This window comes from Stenella coeruleoalba (genome assembly GCF_951394435.1).
Source record: "Stenella coeruleoalba genome assembly, contig: scaffold_111, whole genome shotgun sequence".
Taxonomy (NCBI): Eukaryota; Metazoa; Chordata; class Mammalia; order Artiodactyla; family Delphinidae; genus Stenella; species Stenella coeruleoalba.
The window spans coordinates 594,108-615,018 of NW_027645943.1; the positions used below are offsets into that span (position 1 = coordinate 594,108).

Below are 20,911 nucleotides of genomic sequence, written 5' to 3' on the forward strand. Positions count from 1 at the left end.
CCGGATGGCTTCAGGCCCTAATCTGGTTCCGGTACGGCACGCTGAGCCTTTGGTTATTTCCTCTTCCTGGTGGGAAATGAGAGTTAAATTTGCCCGTCCAGACACCTCCAGCTAGCCTCTCATTGGTTCTCGCTATTCCTGTTCATCTTCCGCAGAAATTGCAAACTGGGCCAAACAGGAGGTTAAAGGGACTGACTCTCCAAGTCGGGAGAGTGTTAGTAAAGCGTCTGGAATGTTCCACCGAAGTACCAGGGGACGAAAACTGAGACATATTTGAACACGTCTCCCGATCACACGGTTGATCATACTCTGGGTTCCACATGCATGTTTTAGCTGAAGAAAGAATACCTTAAACCTGGAGAGTTGAGACCCGTGGAATGGGTACCATGCAATATGACTTCAAAGGGTCTTCATTTGCTCACCGAATCTCTCCAATCCTATCACTGCTGCGTTTATGACCCTTGTACACACGCTTGATTCTCTTTTGGAGACATAGCAATCCATAGGTTTTAAGATACTTACTAGTCAGGTATATTCTTAGGCGTTTAATATGGGGTGTGGAGTCCATTTCGTTGAGCAAGGAGTAGCTCTTGTCTATTCCATATTTGGCTTAAGGAACTTTATCTGTGCTCATTTCAATCTCTGGTTTTATGCAGCACCCCAATTCACCTTTCCCCTTAAGCAAGCATAAGTTGGTTTTCTAAATTTGAGACCCTGTTCTGTTTTGTAATTCAGTTCCTCTGTAGCAAAGTTTAAATTCCATGTATTAGTGATATTTTTTGATGTTTCTTTTTCTGTGTGACTTATTTCAGTTAGAATCACCATACCCGAATCCACTCATTATGCTGCTACGGGCCTGGTGACATAGATTTCATTGCTGAGTGATATTGCTTTGTACATGAGTACCACAACTTCTTTATCCATTTTTCACTTTCTGTGATATTGAACTTGTACGGTAAACGAGGTTCTTGTAAACGGAGGCGTCCCAAACTTTGGGGTGGCTGTGTCTTTTTGATTTTAATTTCCCTAAGCTATAGGACCATAAGTGGCAGTGCCCTAGCCTCTGTTGCTTTGTTTTTAGATGTTTCAGGAAACACCATACACTTCTCCCAAGTGTCTGTTGGCAATTTACATCCCGCCCATCAGCATAACAAGGCTCCCAGTTCTCCATGGCCTGTCCTGCCTTTCTGGATTTTACACTGTTTTCAGATGGCCCTTTTGACCGGGGGGAAGTGAGACTTCATTGTAGTGCAGATTTCCTTTGCAAGCTTGCTTGGTTGGCCAAAAAGGGCGTATGCGTTTTTTCCTGAATATATTCAGGAAAAAACGCATACGCCCTTTTTGGCCAAGTGCATCATTGTGGACGTTCTGCCTCTTTTCCTATGCTTTCAATGCAATTCCAGTCTACCTCCTGAAATCGGTTTCCTGCAATTCTGCCCCGCTTTCAAGTCCTCTTGGCAGCCTTACTTCAGTCTATTTTTGGACGATAGCTGTCATTTATAACTCTGCAGGTTTGTGAATTACAGTGCCCCTGAGCTCCTTTCTTCAACTCGCTTTCTTGTGACCTGGCCGCAACACTGCAGGATGGCTTCAGGCCCTAATCTGGTTCCGGTACGGCACGCTGAGCCTTTGGTTATTTCCTCTTCCTGGTGGGAAATGAGAGTTAAATTTGCCCGTCCAGACACCTCCAGCTAGCCTCTCATTGGTTCTCGCTATTCCTGTTCATCTTCCGCAGAAATTGCAAACTGGGCCAAACAGGAGGTTAAAGGGACTGACTCTCCAAGTCGGGAGAGTGTTAGTAAAGCGTCTGGAATGTTGCACCCGAGTACCAGGGGAGGAAACTGAGACATATTTGAACACGTCTCCCGTTCACATGGTTGATCATACTCTGGGTTCCACATGCATGTTTTAGCTGAAGGAAGAATACCTTAAACCTGGAGAGTTGAGACCCGTGTAATGGGTACCATGCAATATGACTTCAAAGGGTCTTCATTTGCTCACCGAACCTCTCCAATCCTATCACTGCTGCGTTTATGCCCCTGTACACACGCTTGATTCTCTTTTGGAGGCATAGCAATCCATAGGTTTTAAGATACTTACTAGTCAGGTACATTCTTAGGCGTTTAATATGGGGTGTTGAGTCCATTTCGTTGAGCAAGGAGTAGCTCTTGTCTATTCCATATTTGGCTTAAGGAACTTTATCTGTGCTCATTTCAATCTCTGGTTTTATGCAGCACCCCAACTCACCTTTCCCCTTAAGCAAGCATAAGTTGGTTTTCTAAATTTGAGACCCTGTTCTGTTTTGTAATTCAGTTCCTCTGTAGCAAAGTTTAAATTCCATGTATTAGTGATATTTTTTGATGTTTCTTTTTCTGTGTGACTTATTTCAGTTAGAATCACCATACCCGAATCCACTCATTATGCTGCTACGGGCCTGGTGACATAGATTTCATTGCTGAGTGATATTGCTTTGTACATGAATACCACAACTTCTTTATCCATTTTTCACTTTCTGTGATATTGAACTTGTACGGTAAACGAGGTTCTTGTAAACAGAGGCGTCCCAAACTTTGGGGTGGCTGTGTCTTTTTGATTTTAATTTCCCTAAGCTATAGGACCATAAGTGGAAGTGCCCTAGGCTCTGTTGCTTTGTTTTTTAGATGTTTCAGGAAACACCATACACTTCTCCGGAGTGGCTGTTGGCAATTTACATCCCGCCCATCAGCATAACAAGGCTCCCAGTTCTCCAGGGCCTGTCCTGCCTTTCTGAATTTTACACTTTTTTCAGATGGCCCTTTTGACGGGGGGAAGTGAGACTTCATTGTAGTGCAGATTTCCTTTGCAAGCTTGCTTGGTTGGCCAAAAAGGGCGTATGCGTTTTTTCCTGAATATATTCAGGAAAAAACGCATACGTCCTTTTTGGCCAAGTGCATCATTGTGGACGTTCTGCCTCTTTTCCTATGCTTTCAATGCAATTCCAGTCTACCTCCTGAAATCGGTTTCCTGCAATTCTGCCCCGCTTTCAAATCCTCTTGGCAGCCTTACTTCAGTCTATTTTTGGACGATAGCTGTCATTTATAACTCTGCAGGTTTGTGAATTACAGTGCCCCTGAGCTCCTTTCTTCAACTCGCTTTCTTGTGACCTGGCCGCAACACCGCAGGATGGCTTCAGGCCCTAATCTGGTTCCGGCCCGGCATGCTGAGCCTTTGGTTAATTCCTCTTCCTGGTTGGAAATGAGATTTAAATTTGCCCGTCCAGACACCTCCAGCTAGCCTCTCATTGGTTCTCGCTATTCCTGTTCATCTTCCACAGAAATTGCAAACTGGGCCAAACAGGAGGTTAAAGGGACTGACTCTCCAAGTCGGGAGAGTGTTAGTAAAGCGTCTGGAATGTTGCACCCGAGTACCAGGGGAGGAAACTGAGACATATTTGAACACGTCTCCCGTTCACATGGTTGATCATACTCTGGGTTCCACATGCATGTTTTAGCTGAAGGAAGAATACCTTAAACCTGGAGAGTTGAGACCCGTGTAATGGGTACCATGCAATATGACTTCAAAGGGTCTTCATTTGCTCACCGAACCTCTCCAATCCTATCACTGCTGCGTTTATGCCCCTGTACACACGCTTGATTCTCTTTTGGAGGCATAGCAATCCATAGGTTTTAAGATACTTACTAGTCAGGTACATTCTTAGGCGTTTAATATGGGGTTTTGAGTCCATTTCGTTGAGCAAGGAGTAGCTCTTGTCTATTCCATATTTGGCTTAAGGAACTTTATCTGTGCTCATTTCAATCTCTGGTTTTATGCAGCACCCCAACTCACCTTTCCCCTTAAGCAAGCATAAGTTGGTTTTCTAAATTTGAGACCCTGTTCTGTTTTGTAATTCAGTTCCTCTGTAGCAAAGTTTAAATTCCATGTATTAGTGATATTTTTTGATGTTTCTTTTTCTGTGTGACTTATTTCAGTTAGAATCACCATACCCGAATCCACTCATTATGCTGCTACGGGCCTGGTGACATAGATTTCATTGCTGAGTGATATTGCTTTGTACATGAATACCACAACTTCTTTATCCATTTTTCACTTTCTGTGATATTGAACTTGTACGGTAAACGAGGTTCTTGTAAACAGAGGCGTCCCAAACTTTGGGGTGGCTGTGTCTTTTTGATTTTAATTTCCCTAAGCTATAGGACCATAAGTGGAAGTGCCCTAGGCTCTGTTGCTTTGTTTTTAGATGTTTCAGGAAACACCATACACTTCTCCGGAGTGGCTGTTGGCAATTTACATCCCGCCCATCAGCATAACAAGGCTCCCAGTTCTCCATGGCCTGTCCTGCCTTTCTGAATTTTACACTTTTTTCAGATGGCCCTTTTGACCGGGGGGAAGTGAGACTTCATTGTAGTGCAGATTTCCTTTGCAAGCTTGCTTGGTTGGCCAAAAAGGGCGTATGCGTTTTTTCCTGAATATATTCAGGAAAAAACGCATACGCCCTTTTTGGCCAAGTGCATCATTGTGGACGTTCTGCCTCTTTTCCTATGCTTTCAATGCAATTCCAGTCTACCTCCTGAAATCGGTTTGCTGCAATTCTGCCCCGCTTTCAAGTCCTCTTGGCAGCCTTACTTCAGTCTATTTTTGGACGATAGCTGTCATTTATAACTCTGCAGGTTTGTGGATTACAGTGACCCTGAGCTGCTTTCTTCAACTCGCTTTCTTGTGACCTGGCCGCAACACCGCAGGATGGCTTCAGGCCCTAATCTGGTTCCGGTACGGCACGCTGAGCCTTTGGTTATTTCCTCTTCCTGGTGGGAAATGAGAGTTAAATTTGCCCGTCCAGACACCTCCAGCTAGCCTCTCATTGGTTCTCGCTATTCCTGTTCATCTTCCGCAGAAATTGCAAACTGGGCCAAACAGGAGGTTAAAGGCGCTGACTCTCCAAGTGGGGAGAGTGTTAGTAAGGCGTCTGGAATGTTGCACCCGAGTACCAGGGTATGAAAACTGAGACATATTTGAACACGTCTCCCGATCACATGGTTGATCATACTCTGGGTTCCACATGCATGTTTTAGCTGAAGGAAGAATACCTAAAATCTGGGTAGTTGAAACCCGTGGAATGGGTACCATGCAATATGACTTCAAAGGGTCTTCATTTACTCACCGAACCTCTCCAATCCTATCACTGCTGCGTTTATGCCCCTGTACACATGCTTGATTCTCTTTCAGAGACCTAGCAATCCATAGGTTTTAAGATACTTACTAGTCAGGTACATTCTTAGGCGTTTAATATGCGGTGCTGAGTCCATTTTGTTGAGCAAGGAGTAGCTCTTGTCTATTCCATATTTGGCTTAAGGAACTTTATCTGTGCTCATTTCAATCTCTGGTTTTATGCAGCACCCCAACTCACCTTTCCCCTTAAGCAAGCATAAGTTGGTTTTCTAAATTTGAGACCCTGTTCTGTTCTGTAATTCAGTACCTGTGTAGCCAAGTTTACATTCCGTGTATTACTGATATCCTATGATATTTCTTTTTCTGTGTGACTTATTTCAGTTAGAATCATCATACCTGAATCCACTCATTGTGCTGCTAAGGGCCTGATGACACAGATTTCATTGCTGAGTGATATTGCTTTGTAAGTAAATACCACAACTTTTTTATCCATTTTTCACTTTCTGCGATGTTGAACTAGTACTGTAAACGAGGTTCTTGTAAACAGAGCCATTCGAAACATTGGGGTGGCTGTGTCTTTTTGATTTTAAATTCCCTAAACTATAGGACCATAAGTGGAAGTGCCCTAGGCTCTGTTGCTTTGTTTTTTAGATGTTTCAGGAAACACCATACACTTCTCCCGAGTGTTTGTTGGCAATTTACATCCCGCCCTTCAGCATAACAAGGCTCCCAGTTCTCCATGTCCTGTCCTGCCTTTTTGGATTTTACACTTTTTTCAGATGGCCCTTTTGACCGGGGGGAAGTGAGACTTCATTGTAGTGCAGATTTCCTTTGCAAGCTTGCTTGGTTGGCCAAAAAGGGCGTATGCGTTTTTTCCTGAATATATTCAGGAAAAAACGCATACGCCCTTTTTGGCCAAGTGCATCATTGTGGACGTTCTGCCTCTTTTCCTATGCTTTCAATGCAATTCCAGTCTACCTCCTGAAATCGGTTTCCTGCAATTCTGCCCCGCTTTCAAGTCCTCTTGGCAGCCTTACTTCAGTCTATTTTTGGACGATAGCTGTCATTTATAACTCTGCAGGTTTGTGAATTACAGTGCCCCTGAGCTCCTTTCTTCAACTCGCTTTCTTTTGAGCTGGCCGCAACACCGCAGGAGGGCTTCAGGCCCTAATCTGGTTCCGGTACGGCACGCTGAACCTTTGGTTATTTCCTCTTCCTGTTGGGAAATGAGAGTTAAATTTGCCCGTCCAGACACCTCCAGCTAGTCTCTCATTGGGTCTCGCTATTCCTGTTCATCTTCCGCAGAAATTGCAAACTGGGCCAAACAGGAGGTTAAAGGCGCTGACTTTCCAAGTGGGGAGAGTGTTAGTAAAGCGTCTGGAATGTTGCACCCGAGTACCAGGGGAGGAAAACTGAGACATATTTGAACACGTCTCCCGTTCACATGGTTGATCATACTTGGGTTCCACATGCATGTTTTAGCTGAAGGAAGAATACCTAAAACCTGGGTAGTTGAAACCCGTGGAATGGGTACCATGCAATATGACTTCAAAGGGTCTTCATTTGCTCACCAAACCTCTCCAATCCTATCACTGCTTCGTTTATGCCCCTGTACACATGCTTGATTCTCTTTCGGAGACATAGCAATCCATAGGTTTTAAGATACTTACTAGTCAGGTACATTCTTAGGCGTTTAATATGCGGTGTTGAGTCCATTTCGTTGAGCAAGGAGTAGCTCTTGTCTATTCCATATTTGGCTTAAGGAACTTTATCTGTGCTCATTTCAATCTCTGGTTTTATGCAGCACCCCAACTCACCTTTCCCCTTAAGCAAGCATAAGTTGGTTTTCTAAATTTGAGACCCTGTTCTGTTCTGTAATTCAGTTCCTGTGTAGCCAAGTTTCCATTCCGTGTATTACTGATATCTTATGATGTTTCTTTTTCTGTGTGACTTATTTCAGTTAGAATCATCATACCTGAATCCACTCATTGTGCTGCTAAGGGCCTGATGACATAGATTTCATTGCTGAGTGATATTGCTTTGTAAGTGAATACCACAACTTCTTTATCCATTTTTCACTTTCTGCGATGTTGAACTTGTACTTTAAACGAGGTTCTTGTAAACAGAGCTGTTCCAAACTTTGGGGTGGCTGTGTCTTTTTGATTTTAATTTCCCTAAGCTATAGGACCATAAGTGGAAGTGCCCTAGGCTCTGTTGCTTTGTTTTTTAGATGTTTCAGGAAACACCATACACTTCTCCCAAGTGTCTGTTGGCAATTTACATCCCGCCCATCAGCATAACAAGGCTCCCAGTTCTCAATGGCCTGTTGCCTTTCTGGATTTTACACTTTTTTCAGATGGCCCTTTTGACCGGGGGGAAGTGAGACTTCATTGTAGTGCAGATTTCTTTTGCAAGCTTGCTTGGTTGGCCAAAAAGGGCATATGCGTTTTTTCCTGAATATATTCAGGAAAAAACGCATACGCCCTTTTTGGCCAAGTGCATCATTGTGGACGTTCTGCCTCTTTTCCTATGCTTTCAATGCAATTCCAGTCTACCTCCTGAAATCGGTTTCCTGCAATTCTGCCCCGCTTTCAAGTCCTCTTGGCAGCCTTACTTCAGTCTATTTTGGGACGATAGCTGTCATTTATAACTCTGCAGGTTTGTGAATTACAGTGCCCCTGAGCTCCTTTCTTCAACTCGCTTTCTTGTGACCTGGCCGCAACACCGCAGGATGGCTTCAGGCCCTAATCTGGTTCCGGCCCGGCATGCTGAGCCTTTGGTTAATTCCTCTTCCTGGTTGGAAATGAGAGTTAAATTTGCCCGTCCAGACACCTCCAGCTAGCCTCTCATTGGTTCTCGCTATTCCTGTTCATCTTCCGCAGAAATTGCAAACTGGGCCAAACAGGAGGTTAAAGGGACTGACTCTCCAAGTCGGGAGAGTGTTAGTAAAGCGTCTGGAATGTTGCACCCGAGTACCAGGGGAGGAAAACTGAGACATATTTGAACACGTCTCCCGTTCACATGGTTGATCATACTCTGGGTTCCACATGCATGTTTTAGCTGAAGGAAGAATACCTTAAACCTGGAGAGTTGAGACCCGTGTAATGGGTACCATGCAATATGACTTCAAAGGGTCTTCATTTGCTCACCGAATCTCTCCAATCCTATCACTGCTGCGTTTATGCCCCTGTACACACGCTTGATTCTCTTTTGGAGGCATAGCAATCCATAGGTTTTAAGATACTTACTAGTCAGGTACATTCTTAGGCGTTTAATATGGGGTTTTGAGTCCATTTCGTTGAGCAAGGAGTAGCTCTTGTCTATTCCATATTTGGCTTAAGGAACTTTATCTGTGCTCATTTCAATCTCTGGTTTTATGCAGCACCCCAACTCACCTTTACCCTTAAGCAAGCATAAGTTGGTTTTCTAAATTTGAGACCCTGTTCTGTTTTGTAATTCAGTTCCTCTGTAGCAAAGTTTAAATTCCATGTATTAGTGATATTTTTTGATGTTTCTTTTTCTGTGTGACTTATTTCAGTTAGAATCACCTTACCCGAATCCACTCATTATGCTGCTACGGGCCTGATGACATAGATTTCATTGCTGAGTGATACTGCATTGTACGTAAGTACCACAAGTTCTTTATCCATTTCTCACTTAGTGTGATATTGAACTTGTACGGTAAACGAGGTTCTTGTAAACGGAGGCATCCCAAACTTTGGGGTGGCTGTGTCTTTTTGATTTTAATTTCCCTAAGCTATAGGACCATAAGTGGAAGTGCCCTAGGTTCTGTTGCTTTGTTTTTTAGATGTTTCAGGAAACACCATACACTTCTCCTGAGTGTCTGTTGGCAATTTACATCCCGCCCATCAGCATAACAAGGCTCCCAGTTCTCCATGGCCTGTCCTGCCTTTCTGGATTTTACACTTTTTCCAGATGGCCCTTTTGCCCGGGGGGAAGTGAGACTTCATTGTAGTGCAGATTTCCTTTGCAAGCTTGCTTGGTTGGCCAAAAAGGGCGTATGCGTTTTTTCCTGAATATATACAGGAAAAAACGCATACGCCCTTTTTGGCCAAGTGCATCATTGTGGACGTTCTGCCTCTTTTCCTATGCTTTCAATGCAATTCCAGTCTACCTCCTGAAATCGGTTTCCTGCAATTCTGCCCCGCTTTCAAGTCCTCTTGGCAGCCTTACTTCAGTCTATTTTTGGACGATACCTGTCATTTATAACTCTGCAGTTTTGTGAATTGCAGTGCCCCTGAGCTCCTTTCTTCAACTCGCTTTCTTGTGAGCTGGCCACAACACCGCAGGATGCTTCAGGCCCTAATCTGGTTCCGGCATGGCACGCTGAGCCTTTGGTTATTTCCTCTTCCTGGTGGGAAATGAGAGTTAAATTTGCCCGTCCAGACACCTCCAGCTAGCCTCTCATTGTTTCTCGCTATTCCTGTTCTTCTTCCGCAGAAATTGCAAACTGGGCCAAACAGGAGGTTAAAGGCGCTGACTCTCCAAGTGGGGAGAGTGTTAGTAAAGCGTCTGGAATGTTGCACCCGAGTACCAGGGGAGGAAAACTGAGACATATTTGAACACGTCTCCCGTTCACATGGTTGATCATACTCTGGGTTCCACATGCATGTTTTAGCTGAAGGAAGAATACCTTAAACCTGGAGAGTTGAGACCCGTGTAATGGGTACCATGCTATATGACTTCAAAGGGTCTTCATTTGCTCACCGAACCTCTCCAATCCTATCACTGCTGCGTTTATGCCCCTGTACACACGCTTGATTCTCTTTTGGAGACATAGAAATCCATAGGTTTTAAGATACTTACTAGTCAGGTACATTCTTAGGCGTTTAATATGGGGTGTTGAGTCCATTTCGTTGAGCAAGGAGTAGCTCTTGTCTATTCCATATTTGGCTTAAGGAACTTTATCTGTGCTCATTTCAATCTCTGGTTTTATGCAGCACCCCAACTCACCTTTCCCCTTAAGCAAGCATAAGTTGGTTTTCTAAATTTGAGACACTGTTCTGTTTTGGAATGCAGTTCCTGTGTAGCCAAGTTTACATTCCGTGTATTAGTGATATCTTATGATGTTTCTTTTTCTGTGTGACTTATTTCAGTTAGAATCATCATACCTGAATCCACTCATTGTGCTGCTAAGGGCCTGATGACACAGATTTCATTGCTGAGTGATATTGCTTTGTAAGTAAATACCACAACTTCTTTATCCATTTTTCACTTTCTGCGATGTTGAACTTGTACTGTAAACGAGGTTCTTGTAAACAGAGCCGTTCCAAATTTTGGGTGGCTGTGTCTTTTTCATTTTAATTTCCCTAAGCTATAGGACCATAAGTGGAAGTGCCCTAGGCTCTGTTGCTTTGTTTTTTAGATGTTTCAGGAAACACCATACACTTCTCCCGAGTGGTTGTTGGCAATTTACATCCCGCCCATCAGCATAACAAGGCTCCCAGTTCTCCATGGCCTGTCCTGCCTTTCTGGATTTTACACTTTTTTCAGATGGCCCGTTTGACCGGGGGGAAGTGAGACTTCATTGTAGTGCAGATTTCCTTTGCAAGCTTGCTTGGTTGGCCAAAAAGGGCGTATGCGTTTTTTCCTGAATATATTCAGGAAAAAACGCATACGCCCTTTTTGGCCAAGTGCATCATTGTGGACGTTCTGCCTCTTTTCCTATGCTTTCAATGCAATTCCAGTCTACCTCCTGAAATCGGTTTCCTGCAATTCTGCCCCGCTTTCAAGTCCTCTTGGCAGCCTTACTTCAGTCTATTTTTGGACGATAGCTGTCATTTATAACTCTGCAGGTTTGTGAATTACAGTGCCCCTGAGCTCCTTTCTTCATCTCGCTTTCTTGTGACCTGGCCGCAACACCGCAGGATGGCTTCAGGCCCTAATCTGGTTCCGGCACGGCACGCTGAGCCTTTGGTTATTTCCTCTTCCTGGTGGGAAATGAGAGTTAAATTTGCCCGTCCAGACACCTCCAGCTAGTCTCTCATTGGTTCTCGCTATTCCTGTTCATCTTCCGCAGAAATTGCAAACTGGGCCAAACAGGAGGTTAAAGGGACTGACTCTCCAAGTGGGGAGAGTGTTAGTAAAGCGTCTGGAATGTTGCACCCGAGTACCAGGGGAGGAAAACTGAGACATATTTGAACACGTCTCCCGTTCACATGGTTGATCATACTCTGGGTTCCACATGCATGTTTTAGCTGAAGGAAGAATACCTTAAACCTGGAGAGTTAAGACCCGTGTAATGGGTACCATGCAATATGACTTCAAAGGGTCTTCATTTGCTCACCGAACCTCTCCAATCCTCTCACTGCTGCGTTTATGCCCCTGTACACATGCTTGATTCTCTTTTGGAGACATAGCAATCCATAGGTTTTACGATACTTACTAGTCAGGTACATTCTTAGGCGTTTAATATGGGGTTTTGAGTCCATTTCGTTGAGCAAGGAGTAGCTCTTGTCTATTCCATATTTGGCTTAAGGAACTTTATCTGTGCTCATTTCAATCTCTGGTTTTATGCAGCACCCCAACTCACCTTTACCCTTAAGCAAGCATAAGTTGGTTTTCTAAATTTGAGACCCTGTTCTGTTTTGTAATTCAGTTCCTCTGTAGCAAAGTTTAAATTCCATGTATTAGTGATATTTTTTGATGTTTCTTTTTCTGTGTGACTTATTTCAGTTAGAATCACCATACCCGAATCCACTCATTATGCTGCTACGGGCCTGGTGACATAGATTTCATTGCTGAGTGATATTGCTTTGTACATGAATACCACAACTTCTTTATCCATTTTTCACTTTCTGTGATATTGAACTTGTACGGTAAACGAGGTTCTTGTAAACAGAGGCGTCCCAAACTTTGGGGTGGCTGTGTCTTTTTGATTTTAATTTCCCTAAGCTATAGGACCATAAGTGGAAGTGCCCTAGGCTCTGTTGCTTTGTTTTTTAGATGTTTCAGGAAACACCATACACTTCTCCGGAGTGGCTGTTGGCAATTTACATCCCGCCCATCAGCATAACAAGGCTCCCAGTTCTCCATGGCCTGTCCTGCCTTTCTGAATTTTACACTTTTTTCAGATGGCCCTTTTGACCGGGGGGAAGTGAGACTTCATTGTAGTGCAGATTTCCTTTGCAAGCTTGCTTGGTTGGCCAAAAAGGGCGTATGCGTTTTTTCCTGAATATATTCAGGAAAAAACGCATACGCCCTTTTTGGCCAAGTGCATCATTGTGGACGTTCTGCCTCTTTTCCTATGCTTTCAATGCAATTCCAGTCTACCTCCTGAAATCGGTTTGCTGCAATTCTGCCCCGCTTTCAAGTCCTCTTGGCAGCCTTACTTCAGTCTATTTTTGGACGATAGCTGTCATTTATAACTCTGCAGGTTTGTGGATTACAGTGACCCTGAGCTCCTTTCTTCAACTCGCTTTCTTGTGACCTGGCCGCAACACCGCAGGATGGCTTCAGGCCCTAATCTGGTTCCGGTACGGCACGCTGAGCCTTTGGTTATTTCCTCTTCCTGGTGGGAAATGAGAGTTAAATTTGCCCGTCCAGACACCTCCAGCTAGCCTCTCATTGGTTCTCGCTATTCCTGTTCATCTTCCGCAGAAATTGCAAACTGGGCCAAACAGGAGGTTAAAGGCGCTGACTTTCCAAGTGGGGAGAGTGTTAGTAAAGCGTCTGGAATGTTGCACCCGAGTACCAGGGGAGGAAAACTGAGACATATTTGAACACGTCTCCCGTTCACATGGTTGATCATACTTGGGTTCCACATGCATGTTTTAGCTGAAGGAAGAATACCTAAAACCTGGGTAGTTGAAACCCGTGGAATGGGTACCATGCAATATGACTTCAAAGGGTCTTCATTTGCTCACCAAACCTCTCCAATCCTATCACTGCTTCGTTTATGCCCCTGTACACATGCTTGATTCTCTTTCGGAGACATAGCAATCCATAGGTTTTAAGATACTTACTAGTCAGGTACATTCTTAGGCGTTTAATATGCGGTGTTGAGTCCATTTCGTTGAGCAAGGAGTAGCTCTTGTCTATTCCATATTTGGCTTAAGGAACTTTATCTGTGCTCATTTCAATCTCTGGTTTTATGCAGCACCCCAACTCACCTTTCCCCTTAAGCAAGCATAAGTTGGTTTTCTAAATTTGAGACCCTGTTCTGTTCTGTAATTCAGTTCCTGTGTAGCCAAGTTTCCATTCCGTGTATTACTGATATCTTATGATGTTTCTTTTTCTGTGTGACTTATTTCAGTTAGAATCATCATACCTGAATCCACTCATTGTGCTGCTAAGGGCCTGATGACATAGATTTCATTGCTGAGTGATATTGCTTTGTAAGTGAATACCACAACTTCTTTATCCATTTTTCACTTTCTGCGATGTTGAACTTGTACTTTAAACGAGGTTCTTGTAAACAGAGCTGTTCCAAACTTTGGGGTGGCTGTGTCTTTTTGATTTTAATTTCCCTAAGCTATAGGACCATAAGTGGAAGTGCCCTAGGCTCTGTTGCTTTGTTTTTTAGATGTTTCAGGAAACACCATACACTTCTCCCAAGTGTCTGTTGGCAATTTACATCCCGCCCATCAGCATAACAAGGCTCCCAGTTCTCAATGGCCTGTTGCCTTTCTGGATTTTACACTTTTTTCAGATGGCCCTTTTGACCGGGGGGAAGTGAGACTTCATTGTAGTGCAGATTTCCTTTGCAAGCTTGCTTGGTTGGCCAAAAAGGGCATATGCGTTTTTTCCTGAATATATTCAGGAAAAAACGCATACGCCCTTTTTGGCCAAGTGCATCATTGTGGACGTTCTGCCTCTTTTCCTATGCTTTCAATGCAATTCCAGTCTACCTCCTGAAATCGGTTTCCTGCAATTCTGCCCCGCTTTCAAGTCCTCTTGGCAGCCTTACTTCAGTCTATTTTGGGACGATAGCTGTCATTTATAACTCTGCAGGTTTGTGAATTACAGTGCCCCTGAGCTCCTTTCTTCAACTCGCTTTCTTGTGACCTGGCCGCAACACCGCAGGATGGCTTCAGGCCCTAATCTGGTTCCGGCCCGGCATGCTGAGCCTTTGGTTAATTCCTCTTCCTGGTTGGAAATGAGAGTTAAATTTGCCCGTCCAGACACCTCCAGCTAGCCTCTCATTGGTTCTCGCTATTCCTGTTCATCTTCCGCAGAAATTGCAAACTGGGCCAAACAGGAGGTTAAAGGGACTGACTCTCCAAGTCGGGAGAGTGTTAGTAAAGCGTCTGGAATGTTGCACCCGAGTACCAGGGGAGGAAAACTGAGACATATTTGAACACGTCTCCCGTTCACATGGTTGATCATACTCTGGGTTCCACATGCATGTTTTAGCTGAAGGAAGAATACCTTAAACCTGGAGAGTTGAGACCCGTGTAATGGGTACCATGCAATATGACTTCAAAGGGTCTTCATTTGCTCACCGAATCTCTCCAATCCTATCACTGCTGCGTTTATGCCCCTGTACACACGCTTGATTCTCTTTTGGAGGCATAGCAATCCATAGGTTTTAAGATACTTACTAGTCAGGTACATTCTTAGGCGTTTAATATGGGGTTTTGAGTCCATTTCGTTGAGCAAGGAGTAGCTCTTCTCTATTCCATATTTGGCTTAAGGAACTTTATCTGTGCTCATTTCAATCTCTGGTTTTATGCAGCACCCCAACTCACCTTTACCCTTAAGCAAGCATAAGTTGGTTTTCTAAATTTGAGACCCTGTTCTGTTTTGTAATTCAGTTCCTCTGTAGCAAAGTTTAAATTCCATGTATTAGTGATATTTTTTGATGTTTCTTTTTCTGTGTGACTTATTTCAGTTAGAATCACCTTACCCGAATCCACTCATTATGCTGCTACGGGCCTGATGACATAGATTTCATTGCTGAGTGATACTGCATTGTACGTAAGTACCACAAGTTCTTTATCCATTTCTCACTTAGTGTGATATTGAACTTGTACGGTAAACGAGGTTCTTGTAAACGGAGGCATCCCAAACTTTGGGGTGGCTGTGTCTTTTTGATTTTAATTTCCCTAAGCTATAGGACCATAAGCGGAAGTGCCCTAGGCTCTGTTGCTTTGTTTTTTAGATGTTTCAGGAAACACCATACACTTCTCCTGAGTGTCTGTTGGCAATTTACATCCCGCCCATCAGCATAACAAGGCTCCCAGTTCTCCATGGCCTGTCCTGCCTTTCTGGATTTTACACTTTTTCCAGATGGCCCTTTTGCCCGGGGGGAAGTGAGACTTCATTGTAGTGCAGATTTCCTTTGCAAGCTTGCTTGGTTGGCCAAAAAGGGCGTATGCGTTTTTTCCTGAATATATACAGGAAAAAACGCATACGCCCTTTTTGGCCAAGTGCATCATTGTGGACGTTCTGCCTCTTTTCCTATGCTTTCAATGCAATTCCAGTCTACCTCCTGAAATCGGTTTCCTGCAATTCTGCCCCGCTTTCAAGTCCTCTTGGCAGCCTTACTTCAGTCTATTTTTGGACGATACCTGTCATTTATAACTCTGCAGTTTTGTGAATTGCAGTGCCCCTGAGCTCCTTTCTTCAACTCGCTTTCTTGTGAGCTGGCCACAACACCGCAGGATGCTTCAGGCCCTAATCTGGTTCCGGCACGGCACGCTGAGCCTTTGGTTATTTCCTCTTCCTGGTGGGAAATGAGAGTTAAATTTGCCCGTCCAGACACCTCCAGCTAGCCTCTCATTGTTTCTCGCTATTCCTGTTCTTCTTCCGCAGAAATTGCAAACTGGGCCAAACAGGAGGTTAAAGGCGCTGACTCTCCAAGTGGGGAGAGTGTTAGTAAAGCGTCTGGAATGTTGCACCCGAGTACCAGGGGAGGAAAACTGAGACATATTTGAACACGTCTCCCGTTCACATGGTTGATCATACTCTGGGTTCCACATGCATGTTTTAGCTGAAGGAAGAATACCTTAAACCTGGAGAGTTGAGACCCGTGTAATGGGTACCATGCTATATGACTTCAAAGGGTCTTCATTTGCTCACCGAACCTCTCCAATCCTATCACTGCTGCGTTTATGCCCCTGTACACACGCTTGATTCTCTTTTGGAGACATAGAAATCCATAGGTTTTAAGATACTTACTAGTCAGGTACATTCTTAGGCGTTTAATATGGGGTGTTGAGTCCATTTCGTTGAGCAAGGAGTAGCTCTTGTCTATTCCATATTTGGCTTAAGGAACTTTATCTGTGCTCATTTCAATCTCTGGTTTTATGCAGCACCCCAACTCACCTTTCCCCTTAAGCAAGCATAAGTTGGTTTTCTAAATTTGAGACACTGTTCTGTTTTGGAATGCAGTTCCTGTGTAGCCAAGTTTACATTCCGTGTATTAGTGATATCTTATGATGTTTCTTTTTCTGTGTGACTTATTTCAGTTAGAATCATCATACCTGAATCCACTCATTGTGCTGCTAAGGGCCTGATGACACAGATTTCATTGCTGAGTGATATTGCTTTGTAAGTAAATACCACAACTTCTTTATCCATTTTTCACTTTCTGCGATGTTGAACTTGTACTGTAAACGAGGTTCTTGTAAACAGAGCCGTTCCAAATTTTGGGTGGCTGTGTCTTTTTCATTTTAATTTCCCTAAGCTATAGGACCATAAGTGGAAGTGCCCTAGGCTCTGTTGCTTTGTTTTTTAGATGTTTCAGGAAACACCATACACTTCTCCCGAGTGGTTGTTGGCAATTTACATCCCGCCCATCAGCATAACAAGGCTCCCAGTTCTCCATGGCCTGTCCTGCCTTTCTGGATTTTACACTTTTTTCAGATGGCCCGTTTGACCGGGGGGAAGTGAGACTTCATTGTAGTGCAGATTTCCTTTGCAAGCTTGCTTGGTTGGCCAAAAAGGGCGTATGCGTTTTTTCCTGAATATATTCAGGAAAAAACGCATACGCCCTTTTTGGCCAAGTGCATCATTGTGGACGTTCTGCCTCTTTTCCTATGCTTTCAATGCAATTCCAGTCTACCTCCTGAAATCGGTTTCCTGCAATTCTGCCCCGCTTTCAAGTCCTCTTGGCAGCCTTACTTCAGTCTATTTTTGGACGATAGCTGTCATTTATAACTCTGCAGGTTTGTGAATTACAGTGCCCCTGAGCTCCTTTCTTCATCTCGCTTTCTTGTGACCTGGCCGCAACACCGCAGGATGGCTTCAGGCCCTAATCTGGTTCCGGCACGGCACGCTGAGCCTTTGGTTATTTCCTCTTCCTGGTGGGAAATGAGAGTTAAATTTGCCCGTCCAGACACCTCCAGCTAGTCTCTCATTGGTTCTCGCTATTCCTGTTCATCTTCCGCAGAAATTGCAAACTGGGCCAAACAGGAGGTTAAAGGGACTGACTCTCCAAGTGGGGAGAGTGTTAGTAAAGCGTCTGGAATGTTGCACCCGAGTACCAGGGGAGGAAAACTGAGACATATTTGAACACGTCTCCCGTTCACATGGTTGATCATACTCTGGGTTCCACATGCATGTTTTAGCTGAAGGAAGAATACCTTAAACCTGGAGAGTTAAGACCCGTGTAATGGGTACCATGCAATATGACTTCAAAGGGTCTTCATTTGCTCACCGAACCTCTCCAATCCTCTCACTGCTGCGTTTATGCCCCTGTACACATGCTTGATTCTCTTTTGGAGACATAGCAATCCATAGGTTTTATGATACTTACTAGTCAGGTACATTCTTAGGCGTTTAATATGGGGTTTTGAGTCCATTTCGTTGAGCAAGGAGTAGCTCTTGTCTATTCCATATTTGGCTTAAGGAACTTTATCTGTGCTCATTTCAATCTCTGGTTTTATGCAGCACCCCAACTCACCTTTACCCTTAAGCAAGCATAAGTTGGTTTTCTAAATTTGAGACCCTGTTCTGTTTTGTAATTCAGTTCCTCTGTAGCAAAGTTTAAATTCCATGTATTAGTGATATTTTTTGATGTTTCTTTTTCTGTGTGACTTATTTCAGTTAGAATCACCATACCCGAATCCACTCATTATGCTGCTACGGGCCTGGTGACATAGATTTCATTGCTGAGTGATATTGCTTTGTACATGAATACCACAACTTCTTTATCCATTTTTCACTTTCTGTGATATTGAACTTGTACGGTAAACGAGGTTCTTGTAAACAGAGGCGTCCCAAACTTTGGGGTGGCTGTGTCTTTTTGATTTTAATTTCCCTAAGCTATAGGACCATAAGTGGAAGTGCCCTAGGCTCTGTTGCTTTGTTTTTTAGATGTTTCAGGAAACACCATACACTTCTCCGGAGTGGCTGTTGGCAATTTACATCCCGCCCATCAGCATAACAAGGCTCCCAGTTCTCCATGGCCTGTCCTGCCTTTCTGAATTTTACACTTTTTTCAGATGGCCCTTTTGACCGGGGGGAAGTGAGACTTCATTGTAGTGCAGATTTCCTTTGCAAGCTTGCTTGGTTGGCCAAAAAGGGCGTATGCGTTTTTTCCTGAATATATTCAGGAAAAAACGCATACGCCCTTTTTGGCCAAGTGCATCATTGTGGACGTTCTGCCTCTTTTCCTATGCTTTCAATGCAATTCCAGTCTACCTCCTGAAATCGGTTTGCTGCAATTCTGCCCCGTTTTCAAGTCCTCTTGGCAGCCTTACTTCAGTCTATTTTTGGACGATAGCTGTCATTTATAACTCTGCAGGTTTGTGGATTACAGTGACCCTGAGCTCCTTTCTTCAACTCGCTTTCTTGTGACCTGGCCGCAACACCGCAGGATGGCTTCAGGCCCTAATCTGGTTCCGGTACGGCACGCTGAGCCTTTGGTTATTTCCTCTTCCTGGTGGGAAATGAGAGTTAAATTTGCCCGTCCAGACACCTCCAGCTAGCCTCTCATTGGTTCTCGCTATTCCTGTTCATCTTCCGCAGAAATTGCAAACTGGGCCAAACAGGAGGTTAAAGGCGCTGGCTCTCCAAGTGGGGAGAGTGTTAGTAAGGCGTCTGGAATGTTGCACCCGAGTACCAGGGTATGAAAACTGAGACATATTTGAACACGTCTCCCGATCACATGGTTGATCATACTCTGGGTTCCACATGCATGTTTTAGCTGAAGGAAGAATACCTAAAATCTGGGTAGTTGAAACCCGTGGAATGGGTACCATGCAATATGACTTCAAAGGGTCTTCATTTACTCACCGAACCTCTCCAATCCTATCACTGCTGCGTTTATGCCCCTGTACACATGCTTGATTCTCTTTCAGAGACCTAGCAATCCATAGGTTTTAAGATACTTACTAGTCAGGTACATTCTTAGGCGTTTAATATGCGGTGCTGAGTCCATTTTGTTGAGCAAGGAGTAGCTCTTGTCTATTCCATATTTGGCTTAAGGAACTTTATCTGTGCTCATTTCAATCTCTGGTTTTATGCAGCACCCCAACTCACCTTTCCCCTTAAGCAAGCATAAGTTGGTTTTCTAAATTTGAGACCCTGTTCTGTTCTGTAATTCAGTTCCTGTGTAGCCAAGTTTACATTCCGTGTATTACTGATATCCTATGATATTTCTTTTTCTGTGTGACTTATTTCAGTTAGAATCATCATACCTGAATCCACTCATTGTGCTGCTAAGGGCCTGATGACACAGATTTCATTGCTGAGTGATATTGCTTTGTAAGTAAATACCACAACTTTTTTATCCATTTTTCACTTTCTGCGATGTTGAACTAGTACTGTAAACGAGGTTCTTGTAAACAGAGCCATTCGAAACATTGGGGTGGCTGTGTCTTTTTGATTTTAAATTCCCTAAACTATAGGACCATAAGTGGAAGTGCCCTAGGCTCTGTTGCTTTGTTTTTTAGATGTTTCAGGAAACACCATACACTTCTCCCGAGTGTTTGTTGGCAATTTACATCCCGCCCTTCAGCATAACAAGGCTCCCAGTTCTCCATGTCCTGTCCTGCCTTTCTGGATTTTACACTTTTTTCAGATGGCCCTTTTGACCGGGGGGAAGTGAGACTTCATTGTAGTGCAGATTTCCTTTGCAAGCTTGCTTGGTTGGCCAAAAAGGGCGTATGCGTTTTTTCCTGAATATATTCAGGAAAAAACGCATACGCCCTTTTTGGCCAAGTGCATCATTGTGGACGTTCTGCCTCTTTTCCTATGCTTTCAATGCAATTCCAGTCTACCTCCTGAAATCGGTTTCCTGCAATTCTGCCCCGCTTTCAAGTCCTCTTGGCAGCCTTACTTCAGTCTATTTTTGGACGATAGCTGTCATTTATAACTCTGCAGGTTTGTGAATTACAGTGCCCCTGAGCTCCTTTCTTCAACTCGCTTTCTTTTGAGCTGGCCGCAACACCGCAGGAGGGCTTCAGGCCCTAATCTGGTTCCGGTACGGCACGCTGAACCTTTGGTTATTTCCTCTTCCTGGTGGGAAATGAGAGTTAAATTTGCCCGTCCAGACACCTCCAGCTAGCCTCTCATTGGGTCTCGCTATTCCTGTTCATCTTCCGCAGAAATTGCAAACTGGGCCAAACAGGAGGTTAAAGGCGCTGACTTTCCAAGTGGGGAGAGTGTTAGTAAAGCGTCTGGAATGTTGCACCCGAGTACCAGGGGAGGAAAACTGAGACATATTTGAACACGTCTCCCGTTCACATGGTTGATCATACTTGGGTTCCACATGCATGTTTTAGCTGAAGGAAGAATACCTAAAACCTGGGTAGTTGAAACCCGTGGAATGGGTACC

General features: G+C 44.0%; 1 long non-coding RNA gene across 18 annotated transcripts in view; it reads left to right on the forward strand.

Annotated features, from left to right (window-relative positions):
• The window catches only part of LOC307181455, a 947,438-nt gene that overhangs the window by 561,125 nt on the left and 365,402 nt on the right, over positions 1-20,911 (forward strand). The window lies entirely within an intron of this gene.